The sequence below is a fragment of the Ruditapes philippinarum genome, unplaced genomic scaffold (genome assembly GCF_026571515.1).
Source record: "Ruditapes philippinarum isolate M1 unplaced genomic scaffold, ASM2657151v2 ctg189_1_1_1_1, whole genome shotgun sequence".
Lineage (NCBI taxonomy): Eukaryota > Metazoa > Mollusca > Bivalvia > Venerida > Veneridae > Ruditapes > Ruditapes philippinarum.
In genome coordinates this window covers 38,471-60,778 of record NW_026860350.1, presented here as the reverse complement: position 1 = coordinate 60,778, position 22,308 = coordinate 38,471, and the positions used below count along the sequence as shown (strand labels likewise).

Genomic DNA, 22,308 nt, shown 5'->3' with positions numbered 1-22,308 from the left:
TTGAGATATTCAATTGAAACTTACAATACTTATTTATAGTAGCAAGGTACATCAGATTGACAAGTTGGATAACTCTGCCTACAATATTGACAGAATTATGCCCCTTTTTAACTTAGAAATTTTGGTTAAAGATTTTTGTAAAGTCAAATATCTCAATTATTGCTTGAGATATTCAATTGAAACTTACAATACTTATTTATAGTAACAAGGTACATCAGATTACCAAGTTGGATAACTCTGCCTACAATATTGACAGAATTATGCCCCTTTTTAACTTAGAAATTTTGGTTAAAGTTTTTTGTAAAGTCAAATATCTCAATTATTACTTGAGATATTCAATTGAAACTTACAATACTTATTTATAGTAACAAGGTACATCAGATTGACAAGTTGGATAACTCTGCCTACAATATTGACAGAATTATGCCCCTTTTTAACTTAGAAGTTTTGGTTAAAGTTTTTTGTAAAGTCAAATATCTCAATTATTACTTGAGATATTCAATTGAAATTTAAAAACAATGTACACCAGTTTGAAAAATTACATGACTCTGCCTACAATATTTGCAGAATTATTTGCCCCTTTGAAACTTAGAAATTTTGGTTAAAGGTTAAAGGTCTTCAAAGATATTTACATGAAACTTTACACATCCACTTACAGTCATAATTGTATGTCACTGACCAAGTTCCATAACTCTATCTTGAATTAAGGCTGATTCATATCCCCTTTTCTACTTAGTCTCTTGGTTAATGTTTACATGCAAGTTTTACATATTCAATAACTATTAAAGATATTTATTTAAAACTTCACATATGCATTTAGGGTCATAATTGTAGGTCACTGACAAAGAGCCATAATTCTATCATGCATTTAGGCTGTTTTTTCTCCCCTTTTTCAACTTAGAAATTCATGGTAAAGTTTTGCTTGTAAGGTGTTATCTCAATAACTACTGAAGGGTTTGTGCCTTTTTTGGGACAATTTTATGCATTCATAACAATAAAGCAGTGATTTACTTGATAAAACATCTTAATAACAAGCCTTTGTTCAAATTTATGTATTCATAGGTAATTAGTATTATTATACTCAATAAAACACCCTTGTGACACTACCTTCCTTAAAGTCAAGCCAATACTGTATAATTAGACTCTCTCTAAGGATTATAACATGAATTTATAAAAGAAATTAGCCCTTTTGTGAACTTAAAATTTTTTACATTATCAAGGCTCTTTTACTATCAAGCACTTAGAATAGTCGAGCGTGCTGTCCTACCGACAGCTCTTGTTAATTACCTGACCAGTGGTCCATCGAAGCCCTTTTGTTTTACTCTAATGAAAAGGTTTCTTGACAGGGAGATTATAAACCATTCCTTAAAGACTTGTTTTTCTAATCTTTATATATTAACTTCTGTTACCTGTACATAGGGACATAAACAGGGAGATTATTATAAACTTGTTTTTTCTGTACATTTTGAACTGCTATTTGCTGTATGTTGGGCTCAAATAAACCCAGCTGGCCTGACTCAATATAATTATATAGACTAGAAGTTATTATCTTTTCTTGAGTTCTAGGAATAGATGGCTAACTGATTGTATTATTAGATTTTAGCTCTTCTTCCAGTTTCTTCTTTGGGATCAATTCCAAACATAATTAATTACCAAATTCATTCACCTTACAATAAGCTGTAATGATTTAGGACTTTGTACAAAATGTTCATAAGAAATATAAGAGATACAAACTTTGAAATAAAACCTAGAGATAGTTGTAAGATATGAGTTTTATAAAATCTGATATGAAATAAAATATATAATAAAATCTAAATGTAAATTTAATAGAGTTGATATATTATTTTTAAACATTTTCACTTTTTTTTGTAACATTTTTTTTTTTTTTTTTTTGCAGATTCTTTTATTTGCAGCAAATCCTCCGAAACAATAAATCTATTTAATCTTGTTTTGTAATTGTCGTTTATTGTATATTTTCAGTTGACATTGGCATACTGGCAGACTTCCTGGAGACCAGTGATATATCATGGTACAACCACGGGTGCAGTTGGCACTTTCTTTTATTTTGATGCCTGGAAATTATCATTTATGTGAGGGTTAAATGCTGCAGTGTTCAAATTACTAATTTCGGAATATATCTTAATTAATTCATCAGTGAAACAAGTTTAAATTCACATGGTGTGTTTGTTTCAAGTGTGATGATGAAGAAAACAAGCTTCAGGACCTCATGTGTGCACCAGTTACCTATATAACTTTCTCTGAAAAGCCAATCCCAGATTTTTGATACGATTATGAGAAACCATTCCTGTGTAAAGAAGAACAAAATACTGTTTCCTGTATTAACTAGTAAGGTGTGAAGTATTTAATATTATACATGTTTTAGTTGAAAGAAATAAGTATATTAAGGTCACGTTAGTGTTAGAGATATATAAGTCTGGACTTACTTATTGTTATAGATTATCACTGAGTATAGAGGTAGACACTTAAAATACTAGAGTGCAAGTTTTCCAGAGAATGCAGGAAATATATGTCTTTTGTTTATGATTTTTACCATAAATCTAGTTTATAAATAAGTTTAAAGGAGATCATGTGACTTTATTAAGACAATTAACCAGAAACAGAACTAGCTATAAGCTTCAGCATTACTCTAACATTAAACAATTTCCCTTTGTTTTGATTGGCTTCACAAATTCTATGAATTAAGCTTCTACTATATCTCCCATCCTCTCTCTATATTTTGTTTTCTAATCTAGTTTCCCCTATCTGTTTCTACATTACAATCAATACAATTAACTGTAATCATTGTTTCACATACTATAAATAGTTTCAGAACTGATTGCACATTCTATGAATAGCTGCGAAACTGCTGGCCACAGAAATGGCAAAAGACTTTTATATAAAATCTCATTTTTGTCATTTGTTAGAAAATTCCTCTGGTGTCAATTGATTGGTCAGTTTTGTATACACTGTCAGCATCCATTATTCATCCATGTTTGAGGAAACTTCATTTTAAAACCTGGATGATATTAAACTAATCTTCCATTCATTTTTAAACATGTGAGCCATGAAGTATTTAACTGTATCTTGTCATTTTTTGTAAATGACCAATATCAATGCAATATGTTATTTTATAGTGAGTAGATTTTTACCCTTTAATGTATCATTTTTTTTATCCCATCCTTTGTCACTCCTTTAATGGTTTGTTTCACTTTCAATAAGGAAAAAAACAAGCATGTTTTATGCCCTTTTTTCAAAAAAAAAAAGCACAAATCTTAAAATATATTTTCAATTTTATGAAAAATCATTGTGTGATTTGGATAACATTTTACCAAGTTACAATTATCAATTTGTAATATTATAGTTAAACATTTTACCTTTTACTGGAAGTACATGTAGTTTCTAAACAGCAATGACATTACATTGTATTCTTTTTATTCATATTTTGAAGAACTCTTCACTTTTTGTAAATTCATCTTACGAAAATTGTTTTTTCATTGGCTGCAACCTTTTTTTATATAGTAGAAGAATAAGTTATGTTTAAAAACTTTAAAGATTTAAGTTTTAAGACATTTTTGTCATCTTTAAATTGTCGGAATTTAAACTTGTGGCAAAAAAATGTGTCCAAAAAAATTTTTCAAATTCAAATTTCAAAATTTTCTTTCATATACAAGATACATGCTGACGTAGTATAAAAGTATAGTTAAAATGATACTGATATAATATAAATATTGACTACAGAATTTTATAACTAAGTCCTGACAGTGATAAAGTGCTCAATTTTTGTATGTAAGGTGATAATGTATGACTGATGTTTGTAGGAACTGACATTTAGAAGGATGTTTGGGCTGAAAATGAATTTTTTTATGTTTCTTATATTTTTGAGAGAAAATTGTTAAAAAGTACCGGTTTATTACTATAGTTACCAAGATAAGCCTTTCATAGCGAGTGTGTTTCTCCAGTATATATACATATATATATTGAGTTATTATTAAGTTTTATAATACAATGGATTTATGTTGAAAAAAGAAATCCATTTTTACATGATTGATATTTTGTTGACAGTTCATATTTCTGTTTTATATTTTGGGATAAGAAGATTTATTATGGTGTTTTCTTAACATGGTTCGTTATTTAAAAATAGATTTAAATTATTTCTGAATCTGATACTCATGTATATGTGAAATAGTGAATGCAAAGTTTAGAACCAAATGTTTCAAAATTTTATTCAATATACATGCCAGAGTTTGTAAATCCATCAGACAAATTTGCTTAATTGTTCAGTAAGAAAATTTTTTTTTGTTTGGTAATAAAATTTTTTGGGTAGCCATGATTTTTACAAGCAATAATTTATTTGAGACCATATATAATAGATTTTGTTTGTCTTCAAATGGCATTGAAAATCAGTACATGGAAAGAAGTTTGGAATAATTGTATATAAAGATCAGGTTATTTCTATACAAAAAGTATCAGATGCAGGGAACAATTGTCATTTAGAACAGCCATAGTAAATGGTAGTGGTGAATTATAATATAAATCAGGTTACTGACATGTCTATAAATATAAAAATCCATAATTGTAGTAAAAAAAAGTATCTTACAGAAAAAAATAGTCTACAAATGTTGTTATTGATTTACAGTTATTTATGAAAACTCAATTGCAGATAAAAAAAAACATTTTGATATAGCCTGCATAGAAGAATTTTCTACACTGTCTGTGACAGAAATCAGATTTGTTTGCCTCATTTGCCAGTGATGAGTTTTTTATGTGAACAAGCTGTGGTATATATATAAATATATATAGAAAACTTGTCATAACACAAGATGTTCATATTATAAAAATCATGAAATCTTTGTTTCTTATGCAAAAACCATGGCATGTTATGAGGTGTATATTTTTTACAACATTAATCATTGTAATATTTGTAAGTTTATAACTTGTTTTTCAAAGTAAGAAAAAAATGCACGAGAATGTCACTTGGTTTAACATGATGTATTGTTGCAAAAGTACAAAAAACAGTTTGCCAACATTTGTTCCCAGCCTTATTGTTGTTTTTAGAAACAGAACATTATCTAACATGAGACTCATCATCAGTAGCTGCCTTATAAAACATGTTTCATGACATAACTAGACTTATAACAAGGTTCAATACCTAGTCTTGGCCTACAACTTACATCATGATTATCAAATATACAAAAATCTTCTTTTTTTACATTTTTCTTCAAAGCCTTTTCCATATACAACTACATCTATATGGTCGATTTTACCTGCCTTAAATTTTCAACTTTCTTTGATACTTTCTCTATCAACATAAATAAACTCAGTTAATTATACTGGTTGTACAATAGTTTCAATTTTGCTTCAAATGCTCAAAGAATTATGGGAAATCCTAGCACAATGGTAGTGGTGCTTCAATAATTAATGAGAGGTTATATTAATGACATCATGTATGGGGGAGGGGGGATTGAATTACAGGAAATATTGAGTTGCACTAGTAAGAATTTGAAGAGAAAATAGATTATGAAAGAAGATTTTTTTTGTTGTTGAATATTTAGAGATACAATTTTGTTATACAGTTGACCATGTATGTATATTATGACTTTAACTGTTGAATCAGTTATAGCAATTTGTTATAGAGTATCTTAGATTATTATTTTTGAACACATAGATGCATTTATTGCATTGCATTTTGTTAGAGAGCATATATAACATTGTTACACATTATTGGCTTTTTTAAAAAAAACTTGAAAATATTGTTGATGTTAAGTTTTGTTTTACTTTCTGTTAATGGCATTTAAATTGTATATCAAAATATTAAATTGTAGCAATAAATTTGCTGACCTGTCAATGATAGAATAAATACGAGTGGCTAATTCAAATTTAAATGTAGCTCAGTATTGACCAATCAGATTCATGAGTTGTTTGACTGGTTTTGAAACGTCTGCAATCTTGAACCCAAAGGAATAAAAAGTCCATAATTTAAATTGGGTTACACCTTTGCTGTTGATTGTAATTATGCTCATACAAAGAAATGTAAAATTCTAATTTTTGAACTCCTGTTTTATTTCTCCAGAATCACACAAATTGAATTGCAAAGTTTAATTAAGTTATAGGACTTAATGAAGAGTAAAGACACTTTGTAGTAGTTTTTCATTGAGAAGAACAAAGTCTCTTCCAGATTTCAAGCATGAATGGTTTGGAAGATAAAGGAATACTCATTCATTTGCTCTTTCTTCTTAGAGTGTAATTTACAATTAAGAAAACCAATTCAAGTATGAAATCTGTGAAATCTGGACAGCCTCTCTTGTATTGTTCTGCTTCAAATCATATAGGTCAATAGAAAACTAATATATCACTGTAAAAGATGGAAATGAGCACTGGCTTATTGATCTATTCTCAGAGTTTCTGCTGTAATTTTACATAAAAAAAGAAGAAAAAGGGAAGAAGGTTAAGAAAATATACAAATATTTCTAGGAGAGAAAAATTGGTCTGTTCAAATTTCAGTCTCTCCGGGGATTGCCAAGTAAATAGTTTTGGCTGATTTTATAGTGAAGCAGAACTGCATTTGGCATGTTGTAGATGTAATAATTCATACTACTTCAGTCAAGTCTGATTACAGTGTCCCTGTAGAATTGTAGACAAACTACTGTATCTTTCTACAGCTATTTGTCTATTGAAGGTCTGCTCTATGCCATATTTGGAAGAAAAAAAATGTTCCACTCCGATCAAAAATAATTGATGTGAAAATTAATAGGCAAATATTGATAAATTTATTTTGTTTCGATTATGGTATAGACTAAAGTATTACAATTTGATATTTTAGCATACATTTGGAGCATTTATCTTTGTTTTACCAGATTAACTGATTTAATTTTGTTATGATCTTTCATAATTGGACAGATTGTCTCCATGCACACAGTTCTCTTTTTCTCTTTTTAAGCATATAATCCAGGTAAATCATTTTGATGTAGGGTTTTCCCCTATTAAATATTTTTAATGAAATGTAAAATATCTGGCTTACTTTAGCAAGTTTGTTAACAAACTACACTGAAATCCCTGGTGCATTATTTTATCTAATTTATCTTCTTTCCTATTGACCATTTACCACAACTAGTCTTCACTTCCATCCAGTCTAAAAAGCCTGTGTAGATTTCAAATATTTACATCTTGATATCCCTAAAATTGATAATGGACAGTTCCAAAAATTGAAGCTGGACAAGTCCATTTAAGAAATTGAGGTAATTAAAGTTTTGGTAAGGAATGGCAGGTATTATGTTGAGAAATATTTTAAATGTTTAATCTAAGTCCATTGTATTATAAAAATGCCTGAATTCAATAAGACAAGACAGTTTTACAAGGTTATATACGGTAATTGAATATTTCTAATTTCATTCAAAAGCAGCTGTGTGTACATTATTTTTGTTTTTATTTTTATTTATTTGCATTTAAAGAGAACATTTTTGTGTTTTAATAAACAGTATCTATATTGATTCTTATGTACATGTATATTTATTTATTTTACTGATAATCATTTTACTTTTATGAAGAACAGTTGTGTTTTGTTTTTTATTTGATGATATTTACTTATAATCAAAATATATTGTTTACTTTACACAAGGTGAGTAAAACTTTTTTAGAATCTCAACAATCTAGGTCTGACAATTTTTATTTTAACTTATTTTTTATTATGAGATAATCAGTATTCAGTTTTGTGTTTTCTTCTCTTTTTGTTTAGTATTGTTATATTTTAGTTATTTATTTCTGTTTATTTTATGAATATGTAGTTTTGTTAGTTTCATTTCTATGCTATAGAAATTTAGTTTTACCAGACATGTATTTTGAAATTGTGTTTTTATTTATTTTCAACTGATCTAGTGTGTATTTTATTATTTAAGAATTATATACATGCAGGCCTTTAATCTATTCATGTTAAAGCTACTAATTCACATGTGTCTGTAGGTATAGTTTAATTTCTAAAAAGTTTACATACTTTCTTTTTTTATAGAACTTTGTAATTTATTAGTGGTGTAAATTAATTTACTGCAAGATAATCTCTGCACATTAATATAAACACAAAATATTTGTAGTTTAGTAAGGACTATTATGAAAGCTTCTTAAATCACAGGAAAATCACATCAATATACTAATTGTCAGGTATAAATCATGAATAATATTGTGTTGTTCTACAAAAAATCTTTAATATTATAATGCTGATAACAGACCTATATCGTCACCTGTAAAGTGAGGTCTATCTTTAAACTAGCACAGTCTAACAAGACTCTATAATGCTGGCTGCCATATTCTTCTATTTTCATATCCCTTTAACTATGTTTGCACTATTTTAAATTCAAAACAGAAAAAAACATATCCCTTTAGCTATGTTTGCACTATTCTAAATCAAAACAGAAAAAACTCTTATTTTACAAATTTGACAGTGTAAAGGTTTTAAGACTTAATATAAAAACATCCCATTTTTAGCAAAAATATCAAAGATAATGTTAATCTTCTGATGAATTCCACCAAATTACCATTGATAGATGCTGATGTGTAAGAGGTATATAAGTAAATATGTTGGCATACGTGTATGTGAAGTTATTTCTCTCAGAATTTTCTGTTGTGGGTAACAATCAGTGTTAAAATGGAACACATCTTTGGAATGGCAAATATAACAAAGTATCATAGATTAGGTATGCTATTGTCATAATTATGTAGAAAGTTATTTATAAAGAATTGATAAAAAAAACCTTACCTAGTAGACTATTTCTTCAGAATTATCCAATATTCTTTGAGACATAGCAGATAATTGTTTACAATATTTTGGCATAATATTTATATCTTTGTTTACTACATAATATTATATTATGTAATTTCCTCACTAAAACACATATGTTTTACAAAACATGATGAATACATGTTTCTCTCTCAATTTTCTTTTTACTCTGAAAAGTTTTATTAATTTTAATTTATTTTACTTTATTATTATACAACGTTTTTGGTTGTAAGGAAAACTGACACATCAAATTGTTCATGAAATTTGCAATGAGGTAAAAACAAACATACACACACATCTAAAAATTTTATTTACTATTTTTTGTTTTTTAATTGATTAATTAATTTGAAGTATCAAAATCAATATTTTTTGTTTTGATGTGTTTTTTAAGCAATAAATTTATCAGAGTTTATTATCTCATTATGAGTTTACATTGCCCAAAACTTGCTGATTACAAAACAATACATTTCATTACCCAGTTGTTAACCTTTTCTTCTACAGAAATTCATTCTAGTTTTATGACATTTCATGTCAGCTCATACTTATTAAACAAACATTTTAATTTTTTATATAACTAAAACTTTGAAAATTTCATTTTTAAACAACATATTTTTGTTAAGGAAAAGATTAATTTCAAACACATTACTGTACATTTTTTTATCTCTGATACATCATTACTTCTAATATTTTGTCATACACCAACTTGACTGCAGGAAATAAAAACAAAATTTAAAACATCTTTATTCTTCTGTCAAACTAACAACACAGATACACTGATAATCATTTTGTTATATTGATATTCTGATGAGAATATTTGAAACAATTTGGAAGTCGAATTGAAATTTGCCAGTCTTTGGAAACGGCCAGTCAACAATAATTCCTAGAAAGTTTTTAAACTTTACAGTATAATTTTGTGTTTGGGACTATGATTGTGTCTCATTTCAAGGAATATCACAAACAAAACAAAGTGTTTACATTCATATAATAATGTATTTTTCCTTCTCTCTTAAATTATACTAACATTCTTCTCAAGAAAAATTTCATATATATTGCACTAGATGTACTAATGATTATTGATTTTCAACTAAGTTTGTTTTTTTTTATGGGGGGGGGGGGTTATGGATTTCTTAAGTTAATGCTAAACAATGAATGGTTTTGATTGGAATTGTATATGTGTTTTAATGGAAAATAGATGTATGTATTAAGTATAGTTTTCTGGTCTTATTTTAAAGTGGAGAAACCACAACATACATTATTTTACACTTATCTGTAATTCTTTTTATCTCTGTTTAAACATTTTAATATTTTAATTAGGATACCCTGTTAGTCTAAAAACTGTTAAAAGCAGTTTTTATTTATGTAAAAATAGAGTAGATCTAATTTTGTTGTGTTAAAGCAATAGCTATTTTTGTTTTAAATTTTGTTTTACATAAAGTTTGTGTTACAAAATAAGGCTCAGTATATGTTTTGATATTTGCACTGTAATGGTCATAAATATTATTTGATATTAGCACTGTAACGGTAATAAATATGATTTGATATTAGCACTGTAACGGTAATAAATATTATTTGATATTAGCACTGTAACGGTAATAAATATGATTTGATATTAGCACTGTAACGGTAATAAATATGATTTGATATTTGCATTAGAACAGTAACAAATATTGATATTATCACTGTAAGGGTAATAAATATGATTTGATATTTGCATTATAATGGTAACAAATTTGATTTTAGTACTGTAACGTTTAATATTGGCACCTTTAATATTAGCACTGTAATGGTTATGAATACGATTTGATATTTGCAGTTAACATACAGCACTGAATCAGTAATAAATAAAACTCTTTAATGGTAGTGAATAAAGATAATTGTTGAATTAAGATATATAGATTTCTCTCCCTGAATAAACAATATTTAAAAAAAAAAGAGTTCTGGTCATTCAAATAGAGCTTAAAATTGTCTTAAATAAATGCTGCCGTATGAATGGTTTCAGCTGATCAACTTATAAGATATTTGTATACTTTGTTGGCATTATTTCTGTTAAATCTGAAGTTTTGAGCTGATATCTATTTTCAGAGAGACTCTTCTCAATTTTGCTTTATAATTGTTTAGGGGTTGATCTGTAACATCACATTTTAGGCTGACTAATAACTTGAATCATTATTTACTTCATTTCCTAATGGAAAATTAAGAAACATACAGTTCTCTTTTCATCATGTTTTTATATTTTATATACCATTACTTGCCCAAAAATGCAAATTCCAGGTCCCAATGATGCAAGTTTCAGGTCCCAATAATAAAAAAAGAAATTAAACTCTACATAGTTTTATAATTCCTCATTAAAAAAAAAAACTTCAATACAGTTATTTTGAGGTCTCAAACCTTATTTGTATAAAACACAAAATAAAGAAAATATATGAAAACTTTAAAAAGATATTTATTTAAAATTTTAATGATCATTTTGTTAACTTAATATTAGTTTTCTTACCATCTTTCATGTTTATTCTACTGTAGCCTAAATGACCAGCTTTTGCCAACAGTATAGAGCCAGGCCAGTCTGCACATCTGTGTAGTCTAACCACGCTCTATACTGTTGGCAGCTCAATTTTTGTATTTTGATATTGAAATCCCGTATACTTTGAATGGACTGTTTCAAATTCAAAGTTGGGGAAATCCACTTTACAAATTTAGCAGGCTAAAGGTTAATATTTTGATCAGTAATTGAATTTTGTTGATTAATTTTTGTTGATCAGAAGAATTTAATAATCTCAGACTTTTCTTGCAGCATAAATGCTGTGTAATGTGAAATAATAGTTCAGATGCTTTATAGCACACATTATAACTTGAATAAAGTTTATTTACACACTGAAATATTGTACAAGAATCAGGTATATAAAGCAATATGTTCACTAATTAATCAGTAGAAATATTCCCTGTAGAAAGTAATATCTATTCATACATCATGTGTATAGATTTCCACAGTTTGTTGATAATGAAAGATGTTTATCTCATGTTTTAAATCAATATTCATGACATGATTATTTCCCCGAGAATATTTTTTGTTTCATTTTGTAATTAAAGACTGGATCACAAATAACAAATACATATTGACTGGGCCTAATTTAATTTATTGTCTGAATTTGGAGACCAGTCTGAAAATGTTGCATTGTTATTTTTAGCTGATAATTAACTAATCAGATGCTTCAAATTCCAGACTGGTCTTCATAATTTAGTTTTAGTATCACAGACTCATAATTTTATTAACCCCAATTTTCATTATTTGCCCAAAGTGTTTTTAAGTCTAAGAAAGAGAGGGTATAATTTGTTTAGAGAATGGAATATATAATTATGCAGTGCAGACACATTTATTAAAAGATAGATATTGATAAATTTGGGACACTCAAGTCTAAATTTATCACTTGATATAATTCATTAAATGAGCCGCGTCACGACAAAACTGACATAGTGCGCTTGCGACCAGCATGGATCCAGACCAGCCTGCGCATCCGCCCAGTCTGATCAGGATCCATGCTGTTCGCTATCAGTTTCTCTGATCAGACTGCGCGGATGCGCAGGCTGGTCTGGATCCATGCTGGTTGCAAACAAACTATGTTGGTTTTGTCGTGATGCGGCTCAATTATATAAGTTCTATGGATATTAGAGCATTCCCTTTAGTTTTAGATTCTTGTCTTCTTTGTTAAGAGCAACAAGATCATGTAGCTTATTGTCCAAGTGTAGATTTAGATATCCTTAGTTGTACCAAAAAAATGTAAGCATATTTGAAAGATCAATTGTTACTTAGTGTATACAATGTATACTGGAATGAAAGTCTATGAAATCTTATATTTTACTTTCCCTAATCAGGACAAAGTTTTATAGTCTTGATTATAGTGTTTAACTTTTGATCACAGATTAAAATTAATTTTTTCAGATTATGAAATTTTAACAGATTAGTGTTAGTTAATGCCCAGTAGTCTTACAATTATTGCAGCAAAATCTCCATTGACCTTTGTATTCAAGATTATTTTGATTTTAGTTCTTTTAATATGTTTGAAAAGTGAGGTATTAGCTATGGGCTCATTGATTAAAGGCTTGCTTATAAAATAAGTCTTTTAAAGAATAACTATTAAAGTACTGTATTTATAAACAGTAATAGATTTTTAGTCATTTCTTAACACAAGTTGATGTACTTTTTATTGTTATTATATTATTATACATGTGTAAACAATTTTTTATAAGATGTTTTGTATGAAAATGTGCATGCACAAGGTTGTAAAAATGTCATGAAAGGAAAGCTGTGATTGGTTGGTTTGTGAGAATTGTCCTAAGATTGCAGCCAATCAAAAGCCTTGAGACAAAGTTTTTTTTAAGTTTTGTAACCTTGAAGCATGGTCTATGGTTGATGTTAGACATTTAAACCTTACTTTCTCTGTAACGTATCTTGTTATTCGTCAAACATTGGCCAGCATTTTGTGAGACGTTATCCTCATTCAAAATAAAATATTATAATGAACTTTGTATTTTGTTATTATTTTATTATACATTCTCATAGTTATATATCGCCAGATCATTAACCTTGTAGGATCTGTTGTCTACAGTTATATAGTCACACTAAGTTTTACAGTCATACATGGTGAATTTAATGATTGTATCTACTACTTATAGAATAGAAGACCATACATCTTGTTGCCCTGTGTGCCTGAAATAATGCATCTAGTAGTAATATAACCAGAGTCTCCCTCCATCAGTAAATGTTAAAATATGAACATGACTCCAGATGACTTTGTTAATTTTGGTGCAACTTGAATAAAAAACAACAACATTGACAGTACAGATAAAGAAGTGTATTTATTTGATGTCCAGTATTACATTATAGCAAGTCTTGAATACTGAAAAACAATTTCCTTACAACATGCTTAAAGAAAATATAAGTTCACAAAAATTATAAAATATACCATGACATTGTTACCTTGTAATTTATTGTGTTCTTATATCCTTGTTCCTAGCTAATATTCAATGTTTGAAATTTTCTTGAAGCCATCAATATCTTAAGAAGCACTTTCCCAATGCAAGTTTGAAATCGATAAAAAAATACTTCTATTTTAGTTTCTGTGGAATATATTTAAAAAGGTCAAATGGAAGACATTAACAGTGTTTCTTTTTCAAGAGATCTGGTTTGGTATCTTGTATGTTTTATAATAAAATAGCTCAGTTTTATCCCTTCAAGCAATGAAACATAATGTGTAGGTTTTTTTTGTCCTCAAGTATTTAAATCATATACCAGTTACAATTGCACTCAGTCCAACCCAGCCCTCTATTAGGTCAGATTTATAAAGAAAAACCTGTCAGGTTCAATGAAATACATTGTTGGTAAATTATAAAGGAATGGAATCAATATTAGTCTCAGGAAACACATCAATATGGACTGTATGAAGAGAAACATCATTAATTATGTACATTGGTGTTTTCATTGTGCCTCCTGAGAGAAGCCTCATGCATTATTCACAATTATAGGTCATAATGTTATCACTTTTCTACCATCATTAGTGATCCCTTATAACCAGATAGTGTGTTTATAAGTGTTCCCTTACAAGAACAGAGCATAAATTAGTGATCCCTTAGAACAATATAGTGCACACATAAGTGTTCCCTTACATGAACAGAGCATAAATTAGTGATCCCTTATAACAATATAGTGCACATGTAAGTGTTCCCTTACAAGAACAGAGCATAAATACTAGTAAGTGATCCCTTATAACAATATAGTGCACATCTAAGTGTTCCCTTACAAGAACAGAGCGTAAATTAGTGATCCCTTATAACAATATAGTGCACATGTAAGCGTTCCCTTACAAGAACCAAGTGTTCTCATAAAGTGGATAGGTCTACAATTGGCATATTTTCCATAAGAGTTTCAAATATCAATAAAAACAATAGAAATCTTAAGAAATATTTATGGAAAATAAAATGCTAATAGAGTTATAAAGTGATTTATTATGAACATATATATGAACATTCTATTATCTGCTATATATTTGTATGTCATATTGGATCATGTATTTAACGCTATTTAACAATAACATCTATGGGTAATTCACAGTTTTGTTAATATTATCAACCTGCTTATTTATGGTATAAGAGATTATCCCATTACAGACTTATTCACTTAAAAAACAATATACTATTGGCACAAGATATCGATAGAGAACAGGTTGGCAATCACAATGATGTTTTAATAAGAGACTAAGGTTGATGAAGTTTATCTCACTACTGTCAGTACTGATAATGTAAAGAACAAACAATAGAAAATGTAGCAAATCAAAAACCTGCAGCAAACCATTAAAATTGTATTATTTCATGTACATGTATCTCTAAAAGATGTGGTGTTTTCTTCAAAGAGTTCCATACATACCCATCTTATACATTTTTGCATATCAGACTGGTGTTTCAGTTAGTTTTACCCATGCTGGAAATGTCATCTGGCTTGGTTTGCCTGCTAAACAATGATGTCATTATAGCGCATTTTATGAATGAACTGCATTAAACCGCATTAAAACAATGTCATTCGGTACATTTTAGAATAAAATTATGTGCCTTAGGATGATGTCATTTCACTGCTATGAATTAAGTTGTAAATTCTTATGCTATTCTAAGAAAATAGTTAAGAATGAAAAGACATTAATTTCCATGAAAAAAATCTTAATGAGGTAAACCATTTTAAATATGATAGAATATGGCAGAATATGCAAGAAAAAATATCTGACATTTGTTTGCGCTTTAGATCGGAATATCCGTCCCTTGGGTACCCACCCATGACAAATCAGCAAGCCATGTTACCGCCCAATAGGTGTCGTACCCTTGAGACTGATATTCCGATACGAACCATAACGTAAAACATATATCATTAATCCGACTCACAGGACTTCAGTTATTACAATTTTCAATGAAACAATGAAAACATTATAGTATTAAATCAATTTAATTTTTCTTGCGTATATCTCAGAGGAACTGGCAATATCCATGTCATTACAATAGTTTAACTATTCTCTATGTATGCCCTCATTTATGTATACCTAATAGAGTATGTTTTCATTAGAATCTTTAGGCTTGAAACTTTGGTCATGAATAAGAAATAAAGTTGAGAGTTCATTCACTTTATTGCATGTATAATATCATTGTTGTTTTAGAATCCAGGTTCACACTATGACTTCAGCTCACGCACCATTGAGGTAATCATTATATTAGTTGTGAGGGAAAAAAATCAATACATAATCATTAAGTGGTTAGTACCTAAGTCTAATACTGTAAAAAAAAAAAGCAGTAAAATTGTATGAACACACTATGTTATTTCATTATTTATTCTGACATAGTTCTAATGGTCATTGATCTGTTGACACTATATTTAACACACAAGCTACAGAAATCATGTATGTTGTGATCAAAGTGGTTAACCACACTAAGTGAAATTATATATATGTACATAATTATGCAAATAAAACAATTTTCAAACATATAATATGAAAAATATGTACTGCAAATATTTGTGCATATTATATGTAATCATTAAAATATATGCATTCATTTCTTATTGTAAAATTTGACTTAAACTTTATAGAAAATAAATTTCTAATTACCTCCCTTTGAAATTTATAATTCAGTAATAGTTTTATGAATAATGCTTTTTGGAACCTACAATATTGATAAATCTAAATTTGAGCATAATATTTATGATTTAAAACCATAAAAAAATTGTGTTACAGGATCTTTAATACAATAAATAATACATATACATGTTAATTCTAAATGAACAGTTTATTCAAATATCATGGTAAATTAAATGATATAACATATTGTAACATATAACACATTCCCTGTCAGGTCACTGACAAAAGACCTAAAGTTACTGGGGCTACTACTGCAAAATGCTTCTTTTCGTTAGATAAGATTATGTGACACTACAAACTAAATGTGTCAGAAAAGATTATGTGACACCTTCAACCCACACAAATATTTGCATGAAATAATAAGACACTCAGTCAAACCAAGACAATGAATCACTTAATTTAAACAAAGTCAATAAGACAATCAAACTAAGTAAATATGACAGTCAAACTATGTCAAGAAGACAAACATTCAAGCTAAGTCAATATGACAAACAAACCAAGTAAATATGACAGTCAAACTATGTCAAGAAGACAAGCATTCAAGCTAAGTCAATAAGTCACTTAATTAAAACTTAGTCAATAAGACAATCAAACTAAGTCAATTAGAGACTTATCAAACTAAGGCCATCAAATTTAGTCAATGAGTCACTCAATCAAACCAAGTCAATAAGACCATAAAACTAAGTCAATATGACAGTCAAACTAAGTCAATAAAACGTTCATTCAACCAAGTCAATAAGACACACATTCAAACCAAGTCAATAAGACACACATTCTAACCAAGTCAATAAGACACTTAGTCAATAAGACACTCAGTTTTACTCACTAAGTCTGTGAGACACTAAGTCAATAAGACACTCAGTCAGACTCTAAGTCAATAAGACACTCAGTCTTACTTAATCAATAAGACACTCTGTCTTACTTAATCAATAAGACACTCTGTCTTACTAAATCAATAAACTCTGTCTTACTAAGTCAATAAGACATTCAGTCAGACTCAGTCAGTGAGACACTAAGTCAATAAGTCACTTAGTCTTACTAAGTTAATGAGTCACTCATTCAAACTAAGCCCATAAGACACTCAGTCTTACTAAGTCAATAAGACACTCAGTCAGATGCAGTCAGTGAGACACTAAGTCAATAAGACACTCAGTCTTACTAAGTTAATAAGACCCTCTGTCTTACTAAGTTAATAAGACACTCAGTCTAGCTTAGTCAATAAGACACTCGTTCAAACTAAGTCAATAAGACACTCAGTCAGACTAAGTTAGTGAGACACTCAGTCTTACTAAGTCAATAAGACTCTTAGTGTTACTAAGTCAATAAGACACTCATTCAAACTAAGTCAATAAGACCAGACTAAGTCAGTGAGACACTAAGTCAATAAGTCACTCAGTCTTAATATGTCAATAAGACACTCAGTCTTACTAAGTCAATAAGACACTCATTCAAACTAAGTCAATAAGACACTCAGTCTTACTAAGTCAATAAGACACTCAGTCTTACTAAGTCAATAAGACACTCAGTCAAACTAAGTCAATAAGACACTCAGTCTTACTAAGTCAATAAGACACTCAGTCTTACTCTAAGTCAATAAGACACTCAGTCTTACTAAGTCAATAAGACACTCAGTCAAACTAAGTCAATAAGACACTCAGTCTTACTAAGTCAATAAGACACTCAGTCTTACTAAGTCAATAAGACACTCATTCAAACTAAGTCAATAAGACACTCAGTCTTACTAAGTCAATAAGACACTCATTCAAACTAAGTCAATAAGACACTCAGTCTTACTAAGTCAATAAGACACTCATTCAAACTAAGTCAATAAGTCACTCAGTCTTACTATGTCAATAAGACACTCAGTCTTACTAAGTCAATAAGACACTCATTCAAACTAAGTCAATAAGACACTCAGTCTTACTAAGTCAATAAGACACTCATTTAAACTAAGTCAATAAGACACTCAGTCTTACTAAGTCAATAAGACACTCATTTAAACTAAGTCAGTAAGACACTCAGTCAGACTAAGTCAGTGAGACACTAAATCAATAAGTCAATGCTCACACATCCCAAGTTGCCATGGCTGCTGCAACTGACTGCGGCTCTGAAATTCTTCCTCATCCCCCAAATTCTTGGGCCCCTCTGACTTCTACCTGTTTCTGAAACTGAAAACCAAGCTTCGTGGTAGATATCTTGGAAGTAATGAAAGTGTCATGGAGGCGGTCAATGAGTTCTTTGAGGACCAAAATAGAGAGATCTATTTTGAAGGGTTAAACAAGTTGGAGCACAGGTGGGCAAAGTGCATTGATGTAGAGGGCGATTATATTGAAAAGAAAGACCATTAGTTGGGTTCTCTGACTACCGAAAGTACATTAGGCCAAGAACTTTTTGATCAATCCTCATATACCATACAATATGCACATTATACTTTCACACCAAAGTAATTATTACTGATTTAAGTAGATTTAAAATAGATTAAAAAATAGCATTTAATGTGCATACAGCAGAGCCACAGGTATAAGGTATTGAAAATCAGCAAATTCTTATTTTCCTTTTGTCCTCTTTATAACAGGTGATGTGTGTACTTTAACATCAGGGGAGATAACTAGGGTTATAATTTGTACTGGTAAAGCACCATACTATAAACTAATACATAATTTCTCATATCTGATAAGTTGTCAACATACATGTATATAGAACTAATTTAAATAAACTGTACCTATATATAAAATAAGATGCAGATTTAGCTTGCTGCTCAGTATATACATGTAGATAGACTATAGCTGCCATCAAGTTTATTAATATCATCAGTGACTACAGATGTTACAATTCTATCATTATAATAATTATACAACATGTGTAGCAAGTTGTAAGATAGAACAAAAAAACAACAACAAATAATCACAAGCATCTGATTTATAACTGCATAAATTCCTTATTTTTTTGTATGGTAACATCCATATATCATAAAATATGACAGTCAAGGCTGAATGATTTTTATAATAAACATAATTTTTCATATTGATAAGAGATTAATTTTCTCACTTGAATTTAGTTAAATATGTTTATCTGTGAATCCAACTAGCAAAATAACAATTAAGGAAAAGGTAGGGAGGGAGGAAGGAAGGGAAGGACAAAGGAAGGAACAAATTAAGTAAGGAACAAAGTAAGTAAGGAACAAAGTAAGTAAGGAACAGAGTCAGTAAGGAACAGAAGTCAGTAAGGAACAGAGTCAGTAAGGAACAAAGTAAGTAAGGAACAAAGTCAGTAAGGGACAAAGTCAGTAAGGAACAAAGTAGGTAAGGATGAAACAAAGTAACTCAGGATAGAACAAAGTAAGTCAGGATGGAACAAAGTAAGTAAGTAAGGAAGGAACAAAGTAAGGAAGGAAGGAACAAAGTAAGTAAGGAAGGAATAAAGTAAATAAGAAAGAAAGAAAGTAATAAAGTAAGTAAGGAAGGAATGAACAAATAAACAAATGAAGGGATGAATAAAAAAAGAATGAAGGAATAAACAAAGGAAGGAACAAAGAAAGAAATGAAGGACATGATGGAGGAATGAACAAAGGAATCAAGGAAGGAATGAAGGAAGGAACAAAAGAAGGAATGAAGGAAGGAACAAAAGAAAGATCAAAAGGAAGGAACAAAGGAACATTCAGCAATCTGTTTGTTGCAATCTATTGACAAATCTGGACCACAATGTAAGTTGAACAATCAGCTTTATATAGAGTTTTATTTATTTTCTTTTTCTAATTTCAATATTTGCTTGTAGAATCCAACATAGTACTTGTCACATGTCATAATAAATTAGAAAGAAATCTTAATTTTATAATATTCTGGATTTTCAGTTTCATTGAACATCTGAAATGCAGTTTCAATCTCAGAATTTTTTTATATCATTACTAGAAATAAAAGATTTTAAGGTATACTACCACACACAAGGTACTTTAATTAATTAACATTCTGTAGGTCTCCTGTACAATTTACATAAATTTAAGATTTAATTGCCTGCTTCTATGATGGTAAAGATTTCAATGAGAGGTTATGCTACATTTGTATTACATTACTCATAGTCTAACCGAGTTCTGGATTATAAATTTCTGTTTGTGAGCCTGGCAGGTGTTCTCATGTTTATTTATATAGGCAGGTACTATGATTACACCCAATTTAAATTTAATTATTGAACGTTTGTGCATTTTTTTGTAATGGTAAAACACTGACAGCAATAAATTTGAACATGCTTTTTCTCCTAAGACTTGTATTCTTGTTGGAGAGAATCCAAAATATTGAGTAGATGAATATCAATTAACAGAAAGGTCTAAAAGGAGAATCGGGTATTATAGAGAAATTTACTACTGTTGTTTGATGATAAAGAATATAGTTTACTGCTGCATCAGTATTAGCATATTTATATGTATATTATTAGAAAGGCAGAGAATAGATCAATGCATGTTAGCTTTTGATTGGCAATTTATCATTTTTATAATTGGAGAGTTAACTTGGTAAAAGACTGAGTTTGAATTTTACACTACAATAAAAGTGTGATAACTAATTTACTTTCATTGAATATGGAGATTAGGAGAATGAAGCTAATTATAAAACCTTGACAGGCTTGCACAGACTGTCGGAGCTTGTTTGATTTTGTTGTTGCTTTTTTTCTAAAAATAACCAGATTTACTTATGATCATAACAGACAGAAATATAGCATAATGGTTTAATCCCAGTCTGGTGCTTGATGACGTATAAAAGTATAAAGTTTTCTTCCGATCATACAGAACATATACATTGTAATAGTTTGGCAGTTTAAGGGGTCATGTCTGATATATATGTATTGAGGGATATCTTTTCTGAAAAGCTGACACAAAACAATGACAATTTATAGTTGTGACTTATTAATAGTTGTGACTTGAAATTTAATTGAAAAAAAAAAAAACAACACAAAACAGATTCTTCAGTGTAACAAAAATGCTCTGTAATTTGTATTATGCATGGACTTGAAACCAACCTGCAACTAGTCAGTCAACCAACCAATATTAGGTTCAACAGATTTTAGACTGATTTGAAATATTGAAAACTGCATAATGTCAGATATGTCATCTCATCAGACAATAATTGATGTAGGGATATTTTAGTTTTACTAAGGTAAGCATTTATTAGGGGGTTAACTTTTATTGGGGTTAGCATTTACTTACAATATTAAGTAACTATACAGTACAAAAAATGTCATGGGAAGATATAGAATTTCATAGTCTGTCTGATAAAAGACAATTTCACAAATCTTTATCAATTACTTTAATTGATTGATCAATCTAATTGAAAACTGATCTGTCTATTATAAAACATTATGTCATAATCAGAGATCTGATGGCTGGTATTTTGCATGTAGTGGGTGTACATTTACGTCATATTGAACACAAGGGAAACATTTAGTCACATCTCCTGCTGATCATAAAACATGCTTACATTATCATCCTAATTGACAAAATTATACCTATTATAGTATATATAAATTATTAACCTTTTTAGTTAAGTTTATAGCTTATAATTGATTGGTGCCAATATATGTATCATATATATAGATCAGTTACAAATTGGTGCTTCATATTGACAAAGTAGGGTTTTATTAACAATTGTTTTGTTCATCTATATTTGTTCATGTGTATACATGCATAATTCATGTTTATGTAAACTTGATACAGCTACTGAAACAAATGCTTGATACAGCTACCGTTGCAAATGCTTGATACAGCTACCGTTGCAAATGCTTGACACAGCTACTGTTACAAATGCTTGATACAGCTACCGTTGCAAATGCTTGATACAGCTACCATTGCAAATGCTTGATACAGCTACTGTTGCAAATGCTTGA

General features: G+C 29.2%; 1 protein-coding gene across 5 annotated transcripts in view; it reads left to right on the top strand.

Annotated features, from left to right (window-relative positions):
* LOC132759742 (potassium voltage-gated channel protein Shaker-like) overlaps positions 1–7,676 on the top strand; it is a 112,412-nt gene extending 104,736 nt beyond the window's left edge. For all 5 annotated transcript variants that reach the window (XM_060751568.1, XM_060751564.1, XM_060751565.1 and 2 more), the window contains exon 4: positions 1,981–7,676. The gene's annotated coding sequence lies outside the window, so the exon portion shown is untranslated. The remainder of the gene's footprint in view (positions 1–1,980) is intronic.
* The last annotated feature ends 14,632 nt before the right edge of the window (positions 7,677–22,308 follow it).